Genomic DNA, 24,046 nt, shown 5'->3' with positions numbered 1-24,046 from the left:
AAAGGTAATAACGTATTTTTAAAGGTGTTGTTTATTGCAGGTGATAACGCATTATTACGCAAAACAACGTTATTACAGTATGTCTACACAATGTCAATACATGTTTTTGTAGGAAGCTGCATTTTTCTGCAGAATAAACGGAAAGTACTGACTCTTCAGACTACTTTGGTATGTTTTTTCAAAGCATTTATATTGTTTTTAAAAATAAATGAATGAAAAATGGAAAAATTTTGTTACAGCGTACACAAATATTTAGTTCCAATAAAATAAATCACAATAAACAGAATAATAGGACATTGTTTTGATCTTCTTTTCAGTCGGTATCGCGTGGTCAAGACGTCCCAGACGTGATAACTCAACAGCTAAAAAATAAACGCAAAGTTATGTCAGAAATAGCTGGAACAAATATAGTGGAGGTAACTAGTGTTGTGTGTATTTCTAGCCATATAGTTGCCAACCCTAGCGTAAAAACTAAAACAACAATATTTTGAAACTGTGCATTTCAAATATTAATAGTATGTTTTCGACTTTAATATTAAAACTTATATTATAGATGTTGTTACAGACATACATAAAGCGTTTAAAACTTCTCACGTCCGCCTCGGCACGTGACGCTCTGCGCGTGGAGAAGTACTTGAGAGATGCGTTGACGCTGTGTTGGTTGATGAGCATACAGGATCCACCTGTTGTGGTGTTTGACCGCCTTCAAAAGCATGGGGACGAGTTCAACGCGTTATATCGGCCTTACACACAAGCAGGTGCGCTGGTTGACTTTCAAGTCTTACCGACCATGTTTCTGAACGAGGGTGGGCCCGTCCTGTTCAACTATACAAAGGTGTGGCCCAAGTGCAGTCTCACTAAGGAATAACCAACACATAAATGTTGTCGCGTGTTTGCGTGCATGTGTGGATGAGGGGTTGCTAGCGCTTGTGAGAGCATACGATTGTCCGTTCGAGTTAGTACGGACTGTAGTTACATTAATGTATTTAACATGAATATCCCTCTTCATTATTAACATAAACATGGCTTTCTTCGGTTTTCATCAATATTTTAAAAGATATATTTTTTTTTTTTATGGTAGTTTTAGTCGATATCAAATTGTTATGTGATGTCTATACTAGTATGTGTTAAATCGTCATTTAGGCCATTATTTTTTATTGTTTGTTTAACGGGAGCGCCCGACCCTATTTTCGACAAATACAAATAACAATAAAAGTCGCTTTCGGGGTTTTTATTTACATTTCACCCGCCGAGCTGGTATGTTATCTAAAACTTGAAAAAAAAATCGCGCCGATTACCGAAAGTGTTGTTAAAAATTTGTTTATAAAACGGTTTGTTTCGTTGTGCCTAGTCGACTTTTAAAGCCTCATCGATTTTCATTGGCTATTGCAGCCATTACAACACGCTATTAACCAATCGGTGAGTATTTTACAAATGATTATCATATTGTATTCTCGCAAATGGCGGACGTTAACAACAACTCGGCGAATGGGGAATATTTCAAAATCAAATTAATTAAAAATGGAGAAGAACTTATTTCAATTAGAAAAATAAATCTTGAAAACACAATTTTAGACAATTTAAGACATCATTCACATATTATGTGAAACGATCGTAAAAATTATTAGCATATTTGCATCGATAACATTCGATGCTATAAAAAGTTTTGGGTAGGTTTAATAAATATGCGTATTTATTAAAATGTAGATCCTATAATATTTTTATTTTTTATTGATAAAAATCCACATCCCGAAAATGTCCAAGAAGAAATACTTTACGTTACTTTTTGATGAACATGAGGACTGAACCACAGGTACTTGCATCAATAATCCCATTCCCGACCCACCCATATATATACTATATTAAGAAAAAAGTATGCAACAAAGCTTCTGAAGAAAATGACATTGGGTCCGGATGTTTATATGTCCGTCAAAATCACAAGAATAGGCGTTAAGTATCCACACCTATGAATTCCAAAGTCTGTTGTATAAAAAGTAGTTTTATAAGCATATTCCACCCATGGATGAAAGTTAGAAAGTTGGTTGTTAAAGCTATTAAACAATGTCAAAGTGACTAAGTCTTGCTTATTTAAATCAAAAAGCATACTATATGTTTTATAAACATACATATAATATACACTGAACAAAAGATCAACGATCACTTTACTACACTACACACATGGCGTGTTTAGTCTCTATTTAATAAAGCAATATACATGCAAAAGGAACTTTTACCTATAAATATATATAAAAGTATGTTTACTATTATTATAAAAAGCTTCTACAACAGTGTAATGAGATATATAAAACACCTTAGGATTATTGCAAGTATACATAAGGTTAAATTGGAGATTTTACATTTTCAAAAAAAAAAAATCGGTTTCGACAATTTTATTTTTAATTTTTTGGTCGACTGCTCACTTTTCATGCTTTGAAAAAATAATTGTATTATTGTTTTTGTTGAGAAACAGAAAGGAAATGTAGTTAATTTGTTAAAACAAACTTTGAAAAAGCCTATTTAGGCAAAATATATCAGAAAAGAGTGGAATTTGTTCTGGGTAAATTTATATTTATCTCTACATATGGATACAAAACTGAATAATACATTTTTAAACAATTCTGGAGGGGATGTCACCCTCTGGGATGTTTGACGACCCTGTAATTATGTCAAAAGGTCAATGAGTGCATTTTTCTTTAAAAATTGAGGTAACATTGCCAAAATTGTGAAATATCAGATACTATTACTGACTGACTTATACTTGAAGGGTTATCTCATTTTTTAACTGATTTTGGCTTTTCATAAGTAGATAAAAGGTCATCAAGTGCACTTCATAACCCGTATAGAACGTAAATAGCAGTGTATGTTGAAACCAACCAAAGATCTATGTGTTATATATTTGTAAGTAACTTTTCAATGAGAGATGGATACTTTGATGATGAAAAGAGTATTTCTCTGTTGTATCTTAAGTGAATGTTCCTAACTTTGTCAATTACGTTAAGTTAATTAAAATAAAACAAGTTCATTTTCAGACTTTTAATAATTATTGCTTTTTATAATATAACAACTTTTTATAATAAGGACCAAAATTATTTCTGCATTATCCTATCAATACGATTACGAGACTTTAAACAATGAAAGTATAGTTACAAGTTAACATGTGTGATCTACGTTACAGTCTAAATATAAATATTATTTTATATGCATATTATGCTAAATACTATATTAAATAAAGAATGTCAGCTTAAATATTATACACAAATAAAGTTCTTAAACGTTCTATAATGTCATATTCATGCAAGCTACGTTATTTTTACTTCATCAAATTAGTATTAATTGTAATAGATGTGAATAATGTAATACAGAATTTGTTTTACCAAAACCGTGATATATTTAGTAATATATTTCAAAATATTGAAGTACCATTTATAAAACAAAATTATGACCTACTGTATCATTATGCTGAAAATAATGTCGGTCTTATGTGATAATTTATTTAACATACGTTACATAAATTCACAATTTTGTTCAAAAACACGAATTACTTCTGCAGTATATGTATCTCCTTATCTTTTATCGTTTACAATAATTATCTAGGGTTTAAACAGCTATTCGCTTCACATGCGCATTCAAACAAGCATCCTTGGTCTGATCGATAGCACTTACATCGTGCTGTTCTAAACTTGGTTTTACAGCCACATGATACTAACTGGACACAGGCTGCAGGGACATTTGGTTTCCTCATCCATACCGGTTTCAATAAATTTTCTGCATGTTTCCATGCGCAAACATCAAGAGGATCATCAGGCTGAAAATCCTTATCTGTGGCATTTAGCCATATCTTTGCCTGATAATTTGCCCTTTTAATGTGAAAGTCAAGCGCATCATGTGTTGGGGTTAACAAAACCAAACTCTTCATGGCTTCCCAAAATAACCGATACCTACATGTGTCAATGTTTGGTGGGTGGTCCTGACAGCAGCCATACAGCACACACAGAAATTTAGAAACTGCTAGAGCATCACCATCTCTACCAACACCCTCCAATGTATCAGGTTGTGCGATATACTTCACCCATGCGGTTTTCTTACTTATTCCATTTAGAGCAGACGTGGTGTCGCATCCTGTCAATGCGTGAAACCCCTAAATGTTCCTTTGTCATTGTCACCTAGTTCTTCAAATATTGCGTGCACAGGATAACATTCTCTTTGTTTGCCAGATATCATATATACCTCAGTGTCAGCTCCAAGGTGGTATATTAACAAGAGCAGAACGTCAGTGTCTCTACAATATACTTCTAAATGATTGTAGTATCTATCAATAGCGTCCTTTGGGTGCAATATCATCCGTGTATCTGCCTCCTCATGATTTACGCATAGGTTTGTCGCATCGAAAGTACTCGACTTTCAATCAACATCACCTGGAAATCCACCTCCTGCAATTATAGTTGATCCTGCTGGAAAATTTTCTTATTGTTTTAGCAATTTTTTTGAGAGAAATTCAGCCTGGTTTATTGTCATCGTGTGTGATATACAGTTCCCATATTTGCGGAAGTGAAACATTTTGAGGTGTTATAAGCTTCCTAATAAGTCGAAGCTTTCCTTTCCTCTTAATTCTCGTTGCTTCTTTGATAGATTCTCTTCCAAAGTATCGATCAAAAGTCACATCAACTCGGGTAGTGTATGCGCTGAAATGCCCTAAAACAGATGTTACAAAAACAGTTGCATATTGTCCAAATGTTTGACAGTCCTAAGTGTTACCTAAACTCTGTATTAGCGCGTGTCCACCAATTATTGCACATGTTGCATCATTCGTTGTCGGAACAACTTTAGGCGTCACTATATTATTGTCCGTTGTAAGCACTTCGAGTATGTTTGATTTCTGGGTTTCATGCATTTTTCCACTAGCCTTTGCAAATGATAATGGCACATCAGAAAGTTCATGTTCTAGTGCAGATGCTGTTTCTACGGCTCTCTTTTAAATAGGAGCATAACATTCAACATTCAGCAGCTCTTTCAGACTTTCCTCTGCTAATTCCTTGAGTAATGTTATACCTCGACTTTCACAGGTTAATAAATCATCTCTGATATCATCAGTTGCAACGTCCTTAGATGCTTTTGCAAACAGTATGTACTTCTCTTCATGCAGTCCGAATATGTCATATCAACCAAAGAGCTGCATCATTTTCTTGATGCACTCTTCCTCTTAAAAAACTCTCAAACGAGTTATATCTGCTCTATTCTTAAATATTCCATCATCTTCGTCATCATCATGTTGATTGAACAAATTCATGGTAACCTCAGATCTTACTCACCATGTCATACAAAACCTATCTCTTGCCTGGTCCTGTCTTTTTATTCCAATTATACCCCCCTGCCGTTTTACACATTCTGTTTATCTACTCAGTAGCTTGGTTGACAGGTACTCCGTTGAATGCTTTTTCCTTCAGCCTGACTACAAAGTGACCTTCAATAAACTCTTTCAACACTACAGGTGCTGCATATTCTAATGCTTTTATGTCTGCTATATGTACAGGACCCCAACGGGCATAGTTTGTTTGGTCGTACACCATTAGCCAAGGTACCATCTCGGAAAAGGATTCAATATGCAACAGCCAACCTATTCTTTAATGAACTGCATAAGGATGTTAACCAAATGTAGGTAGGAATTTCCGAAAGAAAAGTGCTTCACTTTACTTTTCTCTTTGTCGAATATATCTAGTAATTCACCTATCTTTTTCCCCTTGATTGCTTAAAGAAGATTATCATTTGCTTCCCGAATATCATCTTTGTTCAAGCGACTTTTCAGTTCAAAAGCAACCTCTAACTATCTTACTTCATGTTCAAGTTCTGGGATTTTTTCTTCCTTCGATTCTTACCACTGACGGAAATATCTTAACTTTAACCTCCAAATCGCCTCAAATGCAAGCATATGGCCCGTAACCGCACGATAATATACCTTTTCAGTCATACCCTTAGTAACAGCATTTGGTCCAAATACACCTGCTTCAACAAATACGTCATCCAATCCTGAACATTCCATATGTTGACCGATCGCGCGAAGGAAATTGAAGCATACATGAAGTCCTCCCATCATGAAATAACATAATTGTAAAGTTTTTTTATTTGCCCATAATATTTCTTATCCTTTTGCTGTATAATGGCCATTCAGCAGTTATAACAGTGTATTTCTGACCAACACGCCTACTTATTCATTATACACAAATGAGTTTCAGTCTTTTTTTAAGCGTACGTTGTACTTCATTATATATAATGGATCCTTTTAATTTATCATTTTTCTTTATGAATATGCTTATAAAATTAACAAAAATTAGCAAAAACTATTCTATTGTTTAAAAAAAATACTTTTTAAACATAATATTTTATTCTGTTGATTTTCAATACCAGTTGTCATGTTTATTTTGGCAAAAAAAGTGCATTTAATGACCTTTTGAACTATAAAAGTGAATACTAGAATAGATAAGATTTTAATTACATCCAAGTAGGTTCATTTTCAGACAATATTAGTGCCTTAAACTTTTCAATTTTGGTTACAAATCACAATGCGATGTATTTCATCCCCTAAACAACTGAAAACTGTACTCATTGACTTTTGACCTAATTAAAAGATGTCAAGCACCTGAGAAGGTGACATCCCCTCTAGATTTTCTGCAGGGGGTATGTAAATACCAAAAAAACATAAATATAGAAGCCATGCCTAAAAAATGCCAACCAACTTTTTTTACAGGCACATTTCTCAGATTTTTAGGTTAATTATAAGTTTATTCGGAATCAAGTATCGTCTTTGTACAACTTCTGTTTATCGCGGACATATAAAGAACGTTTTTGTATACACATTAAATTATGTGTTTAAACTTTTGCGATTTTTCAAATTGGAAATTTTTACATAATTTTGCAAATTATCTAATATGATTAATCTTTTTGTACTTTTATTGATATATATATATATATGCGAACTAGTTGACGGTTTTGTACACCATGTCTTTATTTGCCAACAAAATTATATCAAAGCGTGACTTAAATGCCAAACAATTAATTAAATACCCCTGAACTAAATTACAATCATGTTAGATGTTTATCTTTATTTATTCTACTGACTGTTTTTTTTTCACAATAAACATTCTGAACCAAATAAACAAACGTAAAACATATATCAATACAGAGATAAAGGAAATAAGGTAGAATGTACAATAACATGTCAATATACAAATTGCAAAAGTGCATATGATTTTTTCATATATTGAATGTTTACATATTACCGTCTTCAGAGGCTGTACGCAGTAGATCTATTTTTGTTATGTAAACCGTTTTGGTGTACGATGTTTTTTCATACCAACTGTGTTTATAAATGTTCCGTAGATGCATAGGTAACTTTATAGTTTCATACCTCTAACTGATCATATTTCATTGCTTACTAAAACGTTTTTAACGACACTATTTTGCTCAAAGAATGTGTGCAGTATTCGATTCACGCGTCACATTTTGTAATACGTGTTGATTGCGATCAGTTTAGACGTGCGTTTGGCTTTTGATTTATTTTGGAGTTGGTGCTGAGTTTAAAGCAGGGTGGTGCTCCTGATATTTAGTATTGTATGTTTATGTTGGTGTTGTGATGCAAACGAAGTGGATAAGAACAAGAATTGCTCTACTGATAGACTTTCTTGAGTTTCATGGGTTGCTATATTTAATAAAATGTATATGTAAATGTATTTATAATAATAATACATGTGCACTATATGCACTCTATGCAGCTAAAATTCATCACTAAAACGTTTACTCCTACCGATTTAATTGAAGCAAAATACACTGGTACAACGCGTACTATCTCTTGGTTAAAAGTATAATCTCAAAATTCTGCTAGAGATTGCTGAACTATAACTAAAACACCACAGGAACTTAAAATAAGAAACTTCGTATAAATACAGGAACTTAAAATAAGAAACTTCGTATAAATACATCTATCATCAATGTCCAATTTTAACAAATAAACAAAATAGTAAAGTAAAATTGTTATAATAAACTTTTGAGCTATGTGTTGAAACTGTGTTTTATCAAATCGGATATTGTAACACTTTCAAGACTGTCAATAAATCGTTTCAAAAATCATTTCAAAAGTGTGTGAATGGTTTGATCTACACATCCAAACACTACTTACATATATCACAATGATTCAGTGATTGCTAATATTGTGAACGTAGAAACAAAGGTACAGTTTTCAACTTCCGGTTTTCACTTAAACTGACCCTTTTGTTAGCAAAAAGATAAAGTCAAATGTTTTGACACAATTATATGACCTAGAACAACGCCATATAATATAAGCTGCCAGAGCGTTTTCAACTCTAAAATATTGCTAATCACACATTTGTGACTCCTTGCGTTTTCTAACGTTTTATATAACTATATTTTTTGTAGTTTTTTTATTACGCAAATATATTTAAACAGAAAATTCAATTCAAACATGTAAAAAGTTCCAAAAAAATATTTTAAATAAATAAGTTTATCCATAAATGAATGAACGAACGAACGGACGGACGTCGGACCGACCGGCGAACGAACCAACGAGCGTACGGAGGGAGGGGAGATAGGGAGGTAGGCAGGGAGGAAGGAAGAGCGGGAAGGAAGGAAGGAAGGAAGGAAGGAAGGAAGAAAGGAAGAAGGAAGGAAGGATGAAGAGGAAGGTTGGAGGGAGGAGGAGAAAGAAGAAGGAAAGAATGAATAAGGAGGGAGAAGGAAGGATGGAAGGAAGGAATGAAGGAAGGAAGGAAGAGAGGAAGGAAGGAAGGAAGAAGGAAGTAAGGAAGAAGGAATGAAGGGAAGGGAAAGGAAGGAAGGAAGGAAGGAAGGAAGTAAGGAAGGAGGACTTCCGGGCGGGAGGAGGGAGGCCTTCCAGGAGGCTTCCGAGAGGGGTTTCCGGGAGGGAGGGGGGAGGCCGGATTGCTCGAGTTCCTCTGAGTCTTCTACGTTAATCTTGTCCCTTCTCCTTCCTTCCGGAAGGAAGAAAGACCTTCCCCTTCCTTCCTTCCTTCCTTCCTTCCTTCCTTCCTTCCTTCCTTCCTTCCTTCCCTTCCTTCCTTCCTTCGGAAGGGTCCTTCCTTCCTTCTTTCCTTCCTTCCGTCCTTCCTTCCTTCCTATTCCTTCCTTCCTTCCTTCCTTCCCGGCCGCCTTCCTTCCTTCCTTCCCTTTCCTTCCTTTCTCTTCTTTCTTGCGTTCTTTCGGTCTTCTTTTAGGTCATTGAGGGTTTTGGGGGCTTGGATCTTTCCTTCCTGGAAGGTCTTCAGGGGAGGAAGGAAGGAAGAAGGAAGGAAGGAAGGAAGGAAGGAAGGAAGGGGAAGGAAGGAAGGAAGGAAGGAAGGAAGGAAGGAAGGAAGGAAGGAAGGAAGGAAGGAAACAAAGAAAGAAAGAACAAACGAACGAACGCAAAAACGCACGAACGCACAAACAAATAAATAAATAAATAAATAAACAAATGAATGAATCAATGAGTGAAGCCCTGTTATGTTCACAATTCTTTTTTTGTATTGCATACTTAAATATCATTTAACTACAAACAAATACTTAGTGTTTTCAAAAATATGAATCTATTGTGCATTTCACAAGTATGACAAATAAACCACGCGGTAACAAGCTTTACTTAAATGTGTATTATATTGCATCATAAAATGTTCCAAATTACTTGGATACATAAATATGTTTAACTAATATTTCAATTCTTTATTGAGTTCAAGACCTCAAAAGGTGTTTTTCTTAAATTATTTTTAATACATAATCAAAAAGAGCATGATACCGTAATCCGTTTTCATTCTTTATCTGTAAATTAACTGTTTATTTATCGGTCTTTGCGCCGGTTTATCTATTAAAGAGGCTAACCCCATACCAAATGGTATGATGGTAATACATGTGCCTGTCCGAACAGCTTAACTCCGTTAACCGAATGACTCTTGAACAGTATAACTCGAGTCGTATCGGGTGCTTGGTTACGGTGTAAGTGTTTTATCTAGGTTCTAATAATTGCTTATGACAAATGCGAAACCAAGTTATCGACTGAAATGGATTTGATGGTCTAACATATATGGCTCATGTGTAATAAACCTTTTATAAGAATAATATCAACTAAATTAACAACATAGGTGTATTTTTATCGCAGTTATCAAAAGTAGTTGAGTGATATCATGGCAGTCAGTAGCTATTTCACTCTGTTCATGCTCGAGCTTTTTTACAAGTACAAGGGTCACATAACTACACCGATAACGTACAGACCTATTTGAATCATTAGTATGGGGGTGGCCGTACAAATTAGGTTATGGCCAATCAACACTCAAGTTTAGTGGCTGCGCCGGGGATCAAACACGCAACACTCGAATTTGATGTCTAGCGTTCAACAAACAGAGTTAGCCGGCCCGACCATGGGGGATCCCAGACATAATTGCTAGACACACTAATTTAGCTCTTAAAATAAATAAAAACATGTTTTGTAATAAACGAGATTTATTCATTCGTGCATAATGAAAATATGTGTTTGAAACAATATTATTGTTTTTGTTTTAAAAAAACAACAGAAAATGTGCTTGAGATGAAGCCTCGACACAAGGTGCGTTAGTGATTTAGTTTAACTTTTCTCGCAACACACTGTTGCGATGAAGGCCGCGTTATGAATTTCCATTTTGCCAAAACCGCAATAAAACAAAGGTCGGTTATATCATAATCTTTCTAACCTTTTGTATCTGTTTCGTCATTGCGTGAATTGTCTGCACTTACCCGCACTATGCTTGCGATGGTTTGTCGGAAGTTCTTGATGAAAATAAATATCAGCACACCTAATTCATTGGATAAAATGCCAATTACAAAGCGAGAAACCTCCCACGTTCAGCTGCGGATCATTTAAAATACAGAGATTTCATGTTCGATACCACCCCTGACAACTTTACTGCTCATATAAACTTGACGGAAACCCGAAGAATAGTTGCTTACACATGGTCCTAAAAGAGCAACGACCAAGTGGTCGTCTACTCGTCGTGCACTCTCTTACACTTGGTTGATTGGCAAATGAAAGACTTTTGCAGATGACTAGATATAACTGTTCTACACCGGTGCGTCTATAAGATCAAATATTTCGTAAGATAGGATTCTTCACCGAAGAGATTTCACTCGATTGAATTCATGTTTCGATAAAAATATTTAGGTTAAATGTCAACCTCAGGGTCGAGTCTTAATTTACGGGAGACAAAGTATTATTTTCCTAGGTAAGAAAGGTAAATCATCCGTTTCGTAGCATATAATTGTTATTAACGTCTCACGCACTGAACAATGCTTTAAGTCATGCTGAGCTCGTGCGATATTAAGAATGATCTGAAGACTCTGTCGCCAATTAAAAATAGCTAATGGAAAAATGTGTTTTACATGTCATACATAGCAGCATACAATGTTTTGGATTGTGCGAAAACAACTTGTATTGTCAGATTGTAAGAGGTAGAGCGGAGTTGGTGAGACAAAACATTCGCTTATATGTTTACAACGGAATTTTGTAATAAATCGTGCACATTTGAAATACATTTTTACTAAAGAAACACTTGCAAAGTATATTATTCAAGGGGACATGCGTATATGGGAGCTTACCGGGTTCAAATGGGGTTAGTTGGAACTTTCTTCTAAGATGGCGTCGTTTTTGTGTTTTTCGTGAAGGAGTAGCTGATATTTTCACCCGGTAAGCCAATTTGTATTTATATTTATTTTAAATGAATACGCCCTTTCGGCTCTACGGTAATTGTGCTTCCTCGATTTTTTGTTTGAAGATCGTAGACGTCGGAATAAAAAAGTTATTGAAGCAAAACCGGCCACAAATTTGTTGTTTCATTTCTTGACCTTCGAGATTTTGGATGTTCCAATATCATTTTCTCGTATAATAAAAACTATTGTTACATGTTTTTAGTAAAATATAACATAAATCGCGATTATTTTATTATATCGACACGTTTTCATGTGTATTAATTCATTAAATGTCGAATTATAATGGTTTAATCCCCCTTTTTGGAACTGACATCCTTTTTAGCACATTTTGGAACCTGATTTCCAAATGACGAACAGCTCTTTCCCAATTAAACGAGATTGACACGAAATACCTACCCATCTTTAATACGGGTAAAAGCCCGCGAAGCGGGCGTTGACCGTTCATACATATGGAAATTTAGACATAAAATAACATAAGAATACCACATATGGATGCGTCTCAAAAAAATTTGCCACGCGACAAATATTTTCGCGATGCTATTTATGACCTTGAACAAATAAAAAACACTTTGGCATATGCTAAATCATATGTAAATACATACCTCAGGAAAAATTATATTAATGACATCATAATTGTGTAGCGAATCGCACTAAATATTCTCGCATTATTTGTTTTTCTTTGCAACCGTTCCAGAATTAAGTCATTACTCAATTATCACCCCTGAATACTCATCTTCAGTGGGTATAAGCCGAAGACTGGTTCACCACATATAGTGACAGTCTTTACCAAACACAATTTACGTGAACATAACCCGTCTTAAATATATTGCCGAATCTCAGATTTCTGTCGAATTTTTTTGCTTTGATCGTTTCGATATTCAATTGATATTATTATCCTGACAAATCACATACGCTTGTTAAAAAAAATATTTGTTTTAAACATTTTAGTTGGCATCTCTATTCTTCCAGTATTATCGCGGTATTTCAATAACGACACCCATTACATTTTTATCCCGTTAATGTTTGGTAACTGTTTGGTTATCGTTGGGAATTTCCTAAACAGTAATGCGCTGGACGGTCGTGATACTCCGCCCCGCATGAATAAAAACACACAATATGCTGAATAATTTTAATTTGAAAAAGGTAACAATTGAATCTTATTCAAGTTTGTATATAATCTATTTCAATGCATTAAATACTTGAAACTTCCATGGGTTTTTTTGTTTGCCATTCTGATATTTTTATTTATTTTGTCCTTAATTTAAAAAAGAGATTTAAACATTTATTATGAATAAATCTGAAGGAAAAGTGGCTCAATAGACAAGTGTTTTGATTGGCTGTTCAGAAAATGTGTACGTCGAAGTACAAACATGTATGTCGAAGTACAAATTGTTATTATACGTACAAACATATACTTTGAAGTGTATTTTATATTTGTATGTCGACATACAATTGTTGTACTTCGACGTACATTTCTCTATTTACCTAGTAGGTCTTCTTCACTTTCAACCCAAATGGTACGCCATAGTATGTCTTAAGGGTTATCTAAAGAATGCTCCCACTTAAGGGATCAATACAGAGACCTCCCAGTGACTAAGCCAGTTAGCAGACATCCCATCCATTATACCACAGCCACCGAACCAGCTTTAAATTCCTATGGCTAGAAAACAAAAAATAATAGGATGCTAGATCTTGAAGCTAGGAACATGTAACTCGTTTTAAGATTATTTTTTTAAGATGCATTACTTAATTATTGCAACAATTATAATATTTTGAACACAATCATTGCCATATATATATTAAAAAGACATGGTTATCAAAAAAACTTAAAAAGCTTTTGCCCGTAAATTAGGCAGCACCTATAATCATATTAAAGTTTATATGTGTACTTCAATATTATAGTTTTATAGCATGCTATGTGGCGCAATTTGAGTGCAATTTGAGTGTTTGCTTAATCACGTTACTTACTGTAGAATTATAATAATGCTGTACGAAAAACATGCCGACCAACTGAATCAATTCACCTATTTTCAAGAGGATGGTTTGTGGGGTGGCTGATGTACGAGATAAAAGAATGTTTATCAGCCCTTTTCATAAATATTTTAATTAATTTGATGAATTTGATGACGTGTCGATATTGTTCTGATGTGAACTTTTGTTTAACCATACTTAAACTGTCTTTTCAGATGATGCAGGCTAGAGGGCGACAGTGATTGCACCTTTCGTTGCAGTATATGTAATTAGGAATTACAAATTTGCCGAGGACGTTGATGCAATGCTCCAGTCATGGACCACATGAGGTTAATTGTAGAATATTCCAGAAAGAATCCTTCAACAGTGTCGGACTAAAACTACAAATAAAAACACACGAACCAAGCAAAAACATGTACAGCTGATACCTGCAGTGTTCATGTTATTAAGTCTACACAGACAAGTCTGACATATAATTTCTATGAGTGCTACTTAACTACACGTTTCGACATGATGCTAGTTTTTCACCTTTTTTCAATTAAAATAAACCATTATCTGTGTTACGTCATTTCTTCCCACGATGTCTCTGCATTCATTGTCAAGTGTATTCAGTACTTACATACATGATAGAAAATTCATTTTAATCGGAATGAATTCGTTATGCATTTGACATATAAACATTTCTTAAGATTAGAAGTCAATGTTAGGAACAAACGAAATAACCTATCTAAGTGAACCAAAACTTTATTTCATCAACACAACAGTCTTAAATAATATATATTCACATAAGTATAAAGAGAACAAAATACATATAAATATTGATAACTTCTACTGAAATCATATCGTGTTTTGCTTTTGGACAAATCTTTCTATCCACTGCAAATAGAGATCGCCGTGGTGTAGTGGATATGGTGTCCGCCTAGCGATCGGGAGGTCAAGGGTTTGATCCCCACTTTTGAAGCGTTCTTTGAATCTCCCCAAAAGACACCAATTACTGGTTCTACCAAGGCCCAAGACTCATTGAATAGTCAAATTGCGTCGATGCTCCAGAGAGGCCCTGCAATTAATGGGGAAAAGAAGACGTTCACTTTTCGTGATTATTATATATTTACCAACTCAGAACTTGTTTAAAAGAAGGTCTTCCAAAACGTGTCACATCAAAATTACATACATGTATCAGTATCGTTTTGGCAAAACGCGTCAAATGTCATCGTGTTAAATAAACAGTTAATATTTAAGTTTGCAATATATAAAAAATCCACTGATATGCATCTTCTTATCAAGCGTCAGGTATTCCAAATTGCTTCAGGCATTCCGAATCGCAATAATTTGGTCACAAAAACATTCTAAATTTAATGAATTAATAAACATTAAAACGTATCAAGATAAAAACAATAATCGTGATTTATCTTATATTTTACTGTAAACATGCACACAACGTTTTTATTATACGAGAAAATGATATGAGAACATCCAAAATCTCGAAAGTCAAGAAATGAAACAACAAATTTGTGGTCGGTTTTGCTTCAATAACTTTTTTATTCCGACGTATACGGTTATGAAACAAAAAAACCGACGGAAGCACAAACACCGTAGAGTCGAAAGGGCGCATTCATTTAAAATAAATATAAATATAAATAGGCTTACCGGGGGGAAATATCCGCTACTCCTTCACGAAAAACACAAAAACGACGCCATCTTGGAAGTAAGTTCCAACTAACCTCAATTAAACCCGGTAAGCTACCGTATAAGCATTCCCCCTGATTATTTTAGATCTAAAGCATTATTTCAGATATCCAGGTTGTGTGATACAATCCGTGTTTAACCGTGTCTTAAGAGTTGTCTACAGTTTTATAAAATCCAAACAATTTTACGCATTACCACTCTTTTATCAGCGAAATAAATACTTTCATTAAAAAGTGCAATTTTATGTAAATGCAAATATCACTCGAAGCTGTAAATGCATTGTTTGCAATCCATATATCTGTACTTTAACTAAAATCCATCTGTCTGTATCCGCATGCGCATCCGCATATCCGCATCCGCAAAAAAATAGAACCAGTTGAGATGCACTGCGCTTATTCCATTCATCCGCATCCGCATATCCGCACGCGCAATAGGCATCCGCAAAAGAACGCTCAAGTGAGCATTCTAATGCGGATGCGGACAAGACACGGACGGCATTTAGCACGACGAGGGAAGCTGTCATCTCAAAAATCAACTGAAAAACTAATCGAATTCGTGGAAAATTACCCGGAATTATATAACCAACGCAGTTCTGCATATCGGGACTCTGATTTCACTTCAAATGTTTGGAAAAGCATAGCCAAGGCACTAGAAGAAGATGTTTCAGGTATTTACCATTTGTATTATTTTACAGGCAGAATGATGATTTGTACCTTATATCTACTTAAATTCACGCTTGTCCTTTATAATAAGTATCTCAATTATAATTTTCAGTTTTATACTTATATTTTTTCCCAAAAAAGAAAGATACGTTCGACGTATGCGGATAAATGGAATATAGCGTTCGTAATATGATTTTGCGGATACGGATGCGGGTACGGATGCGGATAGATGGAATACTAGCCTAAAAAAGTGGTGCAAATAAATAAGATTGAATTTGCTGTTGGTCAAAAGAAAAAACCGTACGTGAAAAACGTGAAAAAACTGCTAACAAAAGCCTGAATCCTTCAATACATGCAACACTACTATTTAAATTGAAAACCACGTAATTTACATATCAGTCGATACCGCGATTTAAAATAAACACGCACATTTTGGCAACATGTTTAAACTTCCTGTTCTGTGTTAATCGCTATGTTATGCATACTAGGAAAGCGAAACTAGATTATTAGTTATGAGACCGGTTGAACGGCGGTTGTTCGTGTTTACAGGTAATGTTTTTTGTTTTTTTTTATTTTGTTTTGTCTAGAATACTCTGAGAATTTAATCGTTATCATTGTTTAATGGATTGTGATGACATGTGTTTTATTCCTGATTTAACTCGCTAGCTTGAAATAATACAAAATTATAATATTTTCAACCACGCATGTATTAACATGTTTGATTGAAATTTGAAATTGGCGGTTAAGCTACATATTTTTATAACGTGATTGATCAATTGAGAAAAATAAATACAATAACAGTATTCTAATATTAAAGGGACAATAAACAGACAATCTGCACGCTAGCCGTGCGTATGTACCAATTTAAAATATGTGACAGCAAGTTTTACATTTATTGTTAATTACCAACCAACACGAATCTTGCACATACTTATTACTAATAATTAGAGAAGAGTACTTTTGTAAAATATGATAGACAGATCTAGTGTATTGATATTAATTTTAAAGTAACCGATATAAAACAATTTTCAACATATGATTTCAACATATAACAATATAAGATAACGAAAGCAGAAGGATTATATTGTTCCAAGTATAATCCACAAGCAAACCGTACACGTACATTTATTAAGACGAGCTAAATATTGTCTTTGGATTACTTTTGTAGTGTTTACAGTAAACCTTAATATTTAAAGACTCTTCCATAAATCTTTTCTGCTATGTGGTACATACACACTAGTTGCGTTGTTCATTGATGTGCTTGATGAATACAGTGAGTTTTAAACAGAACGGACTTGACTGGTTTACAAAAATGTACAACTACGTGCATGCGGTGTGCAAAGCGTACAGTACCAAATGGCCAAACAGAATTAAGATATTAAATAGTTATAACATTAACACACCAGGAAACCCGAAACCTCGTGAGCAGTGTTAAACCATTGGAGCAGTGTTCGGTATTTTACAATAAAGGGTGTCCAGGTGTCCTGGGGTGATAACGTTAACTACACTGTCCTCTTCAGCAACAGCTCATTTGCAACGTTTGGACTCACTAACGTTAACCGATGGAGAGGTGTCCAACTCAGATTCCAAGATTTACTACGCCAACCAGCTAAGATAATTACGTGAAGGCAATGTAAATATAATCAAAGCGCTGAAGGCACTGAAGTTGTTCGCTCTTGTCGTCCTTGATTAGCTTGTGCTCATTGCACAGGCTAATCAGTGTGCACAGGCTGATCTTATTTGACGTGCATTAAGCCCCGGTTTCCCTGAAAGCAGCCAATATGTACAGATTTCAATGATAAACACTAGACTGGCCAATGTCGACTTACAAGCTGGTATATAAACTCACTGCTAGAAGGTATATACACTCACGGCTAGAGCAGAATCATTTGTCGTCTGCTGCAGACAGGCAGCGGTAATCGTCCCTTGCAGAGTGAGTTGTGGTTCTTACCGTACTTAAGGCTTCTAAGCACATACTGATTTGCAAAATATGCTCTGTAAATTAAGCTGGCCGCTAACGCGACCAACTAAAAACAATTTGTTGCGACTAAAACTAGTGAACCGTTCTTTATTTCTGAGTAAGGCGACTGCTTAAAGAGCATTCACCATGAAATGTTGATAAACCTATATTAAACAAATAATATTGTATCCAACTCAACCCAATAATACTGAAATACAACAATATGTGTTTACAGTTCAAAGCATGTTTGGCTTTATTAATTAGAACATAATAAATAATTCATATTCCGTAAGTTCTAAACATTTTTAAGAGCTACTAGCACATGAATTGTATGAACATTAAAGAGCAGACCGCTTGTTTCTGCCTGATTTGTTTTCTTCTTTCAATTATATTTGGTAAAAAAAAGACATTACAGTTTAATGTGTTAAGATAATATGGAAATTCAGACAACAATGAACCACTGACTATGATTTTTAGGTGAACGCTTTTTTTTACATGTTATTTAATAATGTAATTGGAAATACAACTGAATTTAATAATAAATGGTGTAAGCGTATCTCGATTACTTTAAAAGTAAATTTTCAAAATTATTAGAAGCGACTAGTATAGAATGATTTTTTTCTAAACGTCAACTGTATTTCTTCTTTCAGTTTACAACACACGGAATGGCGAAGACAATGTATTCGCTATTGTTTTTTGCTATTTATATATTCATCACAAATGTGTGTATTTTTTAAATAATACATTCAATTCTAATTTATTTACGCTTTTATATTTTTGGTAAAACCTCTTTTCAGAAATGATGTGTACCTCAGTTGTTGTTTTTTATTCCAGGCCACCTCCGCTTTATATACCAAAATTAGAAACAGCCGCCCCAAATAATAAGGATAGATATAATGACCACCAGCAAAATACAATTAGTCGTAAACTGCGGTTCGACCGTCAATACGTAGAAGATACCGGGTACCTCGAGTGAATTACGGGCGTGAAAACGTTCTACAACAAAAAACGTAATTCTTTCTGTAAAAACAATGGTTCAACTTGAGCGTTTGTACACTTCGATTTCTTTCCTATATTGACATGTATTTTGTCACCCGCATCTAATTAAACAAAATATAATCTAACAGTCGTCAGCCCGTTTAATTGGACGACATTAATGGTATGGGAAGTAACTTTTTTGTAATTGTCAATGCTTTCTTAAACTGGAATTGGGTTTAAAAGAAGGACACACAGTTATTTATGAAAAAAAGCTTTTCAACACTAGAAAACAATTTTCTTTCCAAGTCCTCATGAAACTTGGTTAAAAAATGATCCCTACGATTTCTTGGTCGAGTTCGAAACATCTATTTTCCAATCTTTGTGAAACTGTATAAGAACATTATTGATTCAATAATGTATCTGCCAAGTTCAAAACTGCGTTACGTGGGGTCAAAAACTAGGTGTCTAGGTAAACTAGAATAAACGCATCTATATTCTTGAGACCACATGTAATACCCAATTTTCATGAATCTTCTGCCAATTATATCACGCTATGTTTTAAACTGGGTCACAATGCGTCAAAAACTAGGTCGATAGGTAAAATTTGAAGCTGTCAAACGCTCTAAAAAACCATATTTATTTCAATATTGCCATGGTCACTATGTCTAAGTAAAGACATATTTGCGCAATCTTTATAAACTTGTTCTGAATACTTGTTCTTATGATGACTTCTCCGACAAGTTAGATATCGTTCATGTCCAGTGAAAACATGGCAGTCCGTCTACCAAGCCGACCATTAGTCGAACCGCACGCCCGATTTGTCTTTATTGCTTATATTGCTGTAACTATGTACCCCAAAATATCCATTCATTTGTATTGATTTATTTGTATCAAATGTGTCTGAAAACTCGAATGGATTATGAAAGATTATGTATTCAAATGTAGCAAGAATCGTGTTGAATTTGACAGGATGAATACATTTGTTTGTCTGCCTTCACCCAAAGTAAAGTTACAAGTATAATTAGCTCTAGATACTAGCTTAAGAATAGGTAAACTATGTTAACAAGGTGATTTTTAATATACATTTTGTGTCATATATTTCAGGATGTACCAAACCCATGGGACTGACAACGTACACGAACACAATAATTCATTATCGTTGAAAAATGAAGAATTGACAAGCGAGTAAGTTTAGTCATAATTGTAAACATACTCATCATTACCGTCGTTTTCGTCATTATCCATACATTACTCACAATTCAGTCCTTTTATTTTTTATGTTTATTGATATAAAGTGTATCGCATACACGATAAGAGTGAAAATTAAGGAAAGAATAATTATGTATCGGATAACATATTCTTTGTTGAAATAAATGTCAGTTCATTGGTGTTAATAGTGTAAAATACACTAAAACTGTATCTTTTTCGAAACGAGAGATATATACGAAGATTTGTTAACAATCCAAATGAATATATTTCCACTGTCAATATTGAAAAGTGTTTTTCTTAAAAGCAAACTCATTTTAATGGAAAAATCTGCGAAATCCTGGCATTCTTTATTTAAATTTTACCGTATTACGAGCCAAAGGCTCGCTTACTAACACAATTCCTGAACTCGTTAATTAATATAGGATCTGGCACGAGTTGTCATATCATACCATATTTTATTAAACGAGTTCAGGAATTCGAATTTCCTGGACGAGTTAAAAAAAATGGTATGATATGACAACGAGTGTCAGATCTTTTTTATCACATGCTTTTAAATGAGCAAATTAAATAAATATGTACGGAAACATAATGATAAATCCCGAATGTTGTTTACATTTCGTGACGTCATTTGACGTTGCAACGTCATTTCAGCAAAATAGCAAAATGCGATTGGTCAATAAACGAAAACTAAGCCAATGAAAACGCTTACTAATTGGCGAGCTTACGAACGAATTTCCTGAACGAGTTTACTCAAATATGGTATGAAATGACAACGAGTGTCAGATCTTTTTATGCCCCCGAAGGAGGGCATATAGTGATCGGACTGTCCGTCCGTCTGTCCATCCGTCTGTCCGTCCGTCTGTCTGTCAAACTTTGCGTTCGGGTTTCGAAAAATGCTCATAACTTCTATGTCGCTTCAGAAAGCAATTTCATATTTGGCATGCATGTGTATATGGACAATGCCTTTCCATACGCACACAAATTTTGACCCCTGTGACCTTGACCTTGAAATTAGGGTCCGCGTTTAGGTTTCGAAATCTGCGTTTAGGTTTCGAAAAAAAGCTCATAACTTCTATCAAGCGTTTATATGGGGCATCAGCATCATAGGGTGACAGCTCTTGTTGTCACATGCTTTTAAATGAGCAAATTAAATAAATATTTACACAAACATAATGATAAATCCCAAATGCTGTTTACATTTCGTGACGTCATTTGACGTTGCAACGTCATTTCAGCAAAATAACAAAGTGTGATTGGTCAATCGAACGAAAATAAGCCAATGAAAGCGCTTAAAAAGTATACTACACATGTGTAAGATAAAAATATTCTTAATGGTTATATTACATGGGAAACAGGGTATGGCATGTGATACAATAGCTAGCGAAATCAGGTATTAAACCATACAGTCTATAAATGTATTTAACAACCCTTGTGCATGTATACTTATAATATTCATTCGTATATTTGAAATGTCAGCGTATATCCAAATCTTCAACAAATCAAGCCTGTTGTAAAGTTTAATCCACTGCTTTATCAAAAGCGGTAGGTTATACAATACAAGATTGCACTGATCTTACATTATATGCGTTATAGTTAAAGATGCTTCAAAGAACTACATCATTTAATTGGGACCAAATTGGCAACTTCTTTTTAAAATCTGAATTCTACACTTGCATATAATATATGTATATAGTCAAAGTCGCTTCTAGCCGTTAATAAAAAATAAAACGCTTTGATTAAATTTGCCGTAGCTTTCGACCTCTCGGTCTTCTTTAGCGGCATTTATTTGTCAAGCATATCATGTTTAGCGGAAGTGACGTTATATTGTTGAACGTTACATTGCGCGCCAATTTTATTAGTCTTTTGTATTCAGTCCATATGGTTTGAACGTCCTCAGTTTGCGCTTCCAAAGTTGTTCAATGGTCTTCCGGTACTCGTCGGATCCATTAAATTTTTCTAGTCCCATGACCCGGAAGTCCGCGACGCTGCGGCCGTTTGTGTAAAAGTGCTCGGCAACCGGGTCATTGTGTCGAGTCCGAATCCGGGACAAGTTAAGGAGATGTCGTTGGAACAGGGTATCTCCCGTTTCCCCTACGATTACAAAGGTCTTACAACGTTCGTATGGATATGGACTGAACACAAAAGACTAATAAAATTGGCGCGCAATGTAACGTTCAACAATATAACGTATAATGTATGAATTCTGAGATTAAAAACAAATATAATTTGAGACCAGTTGATTTGGGTAATTTTTATGTTTATATGTTAACGTCATCATTGTGAGTAGTATAGCGTAGTTCGCTGAAGCTTTGTCATTTCGCATTACTTCGTCATGACTTCCATACCCACTAAGCATTTATATCTGACTTTTTGTAAGTTGTTTCTATCAAATTTATTTGTATTTGATCAACTCTACTATTATGTTTAAGTGAAGATTAATTATGTTATAAGAGCCATGTATAATTTATAAATTGAATATGATAATAAACCTGTAGGACCCCAACACGCTCAAAAATCGATCTTAAAGACGACAGTGACCGGCAATCCTATAGGTATGTGAATATTTTTCTCTCTGTTATTAGAAGACGTATATATACTATCGAACACGATTTGTAAGAGTCCCATTTAACCGTGTTTAATAACATGACGCCTGGCCTTTTATATGTATTATATGTATTCAAGAAGAACACACAATGAACAGTAAGTTAAAAAGACATTGATATACGTCGCATGTTCATGAAATGGCTTGAACAAATTCTACCCATTTAGTGTGTATTTAAGTAATTTTGCCCTTGGACGAAATTCTGAACATTAAAATAACATGTACAAGTACAATTTTCACAAATTCAATGCATGATGTTTTGACTCTAAAACTTCATTTTAGTGCGGAAAAGAAAACAAGTGTACAAGGAAAATGTTATTGCAAAATATTCAAACAAGGATATGTAAACGAGGCTCGCATAGAGAAAAACAGAAGAGAAGAAGCAGAAAACAGAGAATCTGACTTAAGAGCTAAATACAATTCTCTTCTAAAAGAACACGCCACATGTCCGAAGTAAGTTATTAAATTCAATTACATATTTATTGTTATTTTTAGTAGTAGTAGTAGTAGTAATAGAACTTAAACAAGTAGTGGGAGCTTATATATCATACTATTTGTGCATTGTTAATAACAACACAACAAGCAGATTGTGGTAAATATAGGCTGCCATGTAAGTTTTACTAACTCGTTGTTTCATCAGTTTAATTCCGAACAGAGTTGACAGAAACACATAAGAAGATTCATTAATCATTAATGTGTACGAAATTGTTCAAAACGGTCAATCAGAAAACATAACATAATTGACTAAACGTGGATTTCGACGATTTCCGCTGCAAACATTTAGTATTCGCATCCTCTCAAACTGGTAAACATAGAATTTGTGTAAATGTTTATCGTTGTCGATTGAATTATTATAGCGTAAGGACAAATTCCATATTGCTTCTTTGCAATTCTTTTGGTCGCCGTGGTGTTATGAACATGGGTTCTATCCCCACCGTGGGAGCGTTCTTTAGATCCCCCCCCCACTCAAAGACACCAGGAAACGGGCTCGAGAGTGTTTATATAAGCCTTAGGCTTTCGATGCAATCGAGATAAAATAAATTGGCTTAAGCTAATTCATCTGGTCCTTTTATAAAAGCTGTTTTTGACTGATGACCTATGCATGGTTAATACATTCTTTCCATGTTAAGCTATAATGAAGCTATATTTTTATTAGAAACAAAGGTCAATATCAATTTAATCTGGCCCTAATGTTTGTATGCACGACTTATTTTTAACATATGTCCTGATAATATATGC

The 24,046-nt window shown here is 34.5% G+C and overlaps 1 protein-coding gene across 2 annotated transcripts in view; it reads left to right on the top strand.

The window, feature by feature from the left end:
• The first annotated feature begins 16,567 nt into the window (after positions 1 to 16,567).
• Positions 16,568 to 24,046, top strand: part of LOC127852968 (paramyosin-like) — a 76,457-nt gene continuing 68,978 nt past the window's right edge. Inside the window, exon 1 of one of the 2 annotated variants that reach the window (XM_052387062.1) lies at positions 16,568 to 16,607. The gene's annotated coding sequence lies outside the window, so the exon portion shown is untranslated. The remainder of the gene's footprint in view (positions 16,608 to 24,046) is intronic. The other variant, XM_052387064.1, reaches the window with a different exon arrangement.

This window comes from Dreissena polymorpha, chromosome 12, assembly GCF_020536995.1.
Source record: "Dreissena polymorpha isolate Duluth1 chromosome 12, UMN_Dpol_1.0, whole genome shotgun sequence".
NCBI lineage: Eukaryota > Metazoa > Mollusca > Bivalvia > Myida > Dreissenidae > Dreissena > Dreissena polymorpha.
Note: the sequence above shows the minus strand (reverse complement) of the source record. Positions and strands in the feature narration are given on the sequence as shown.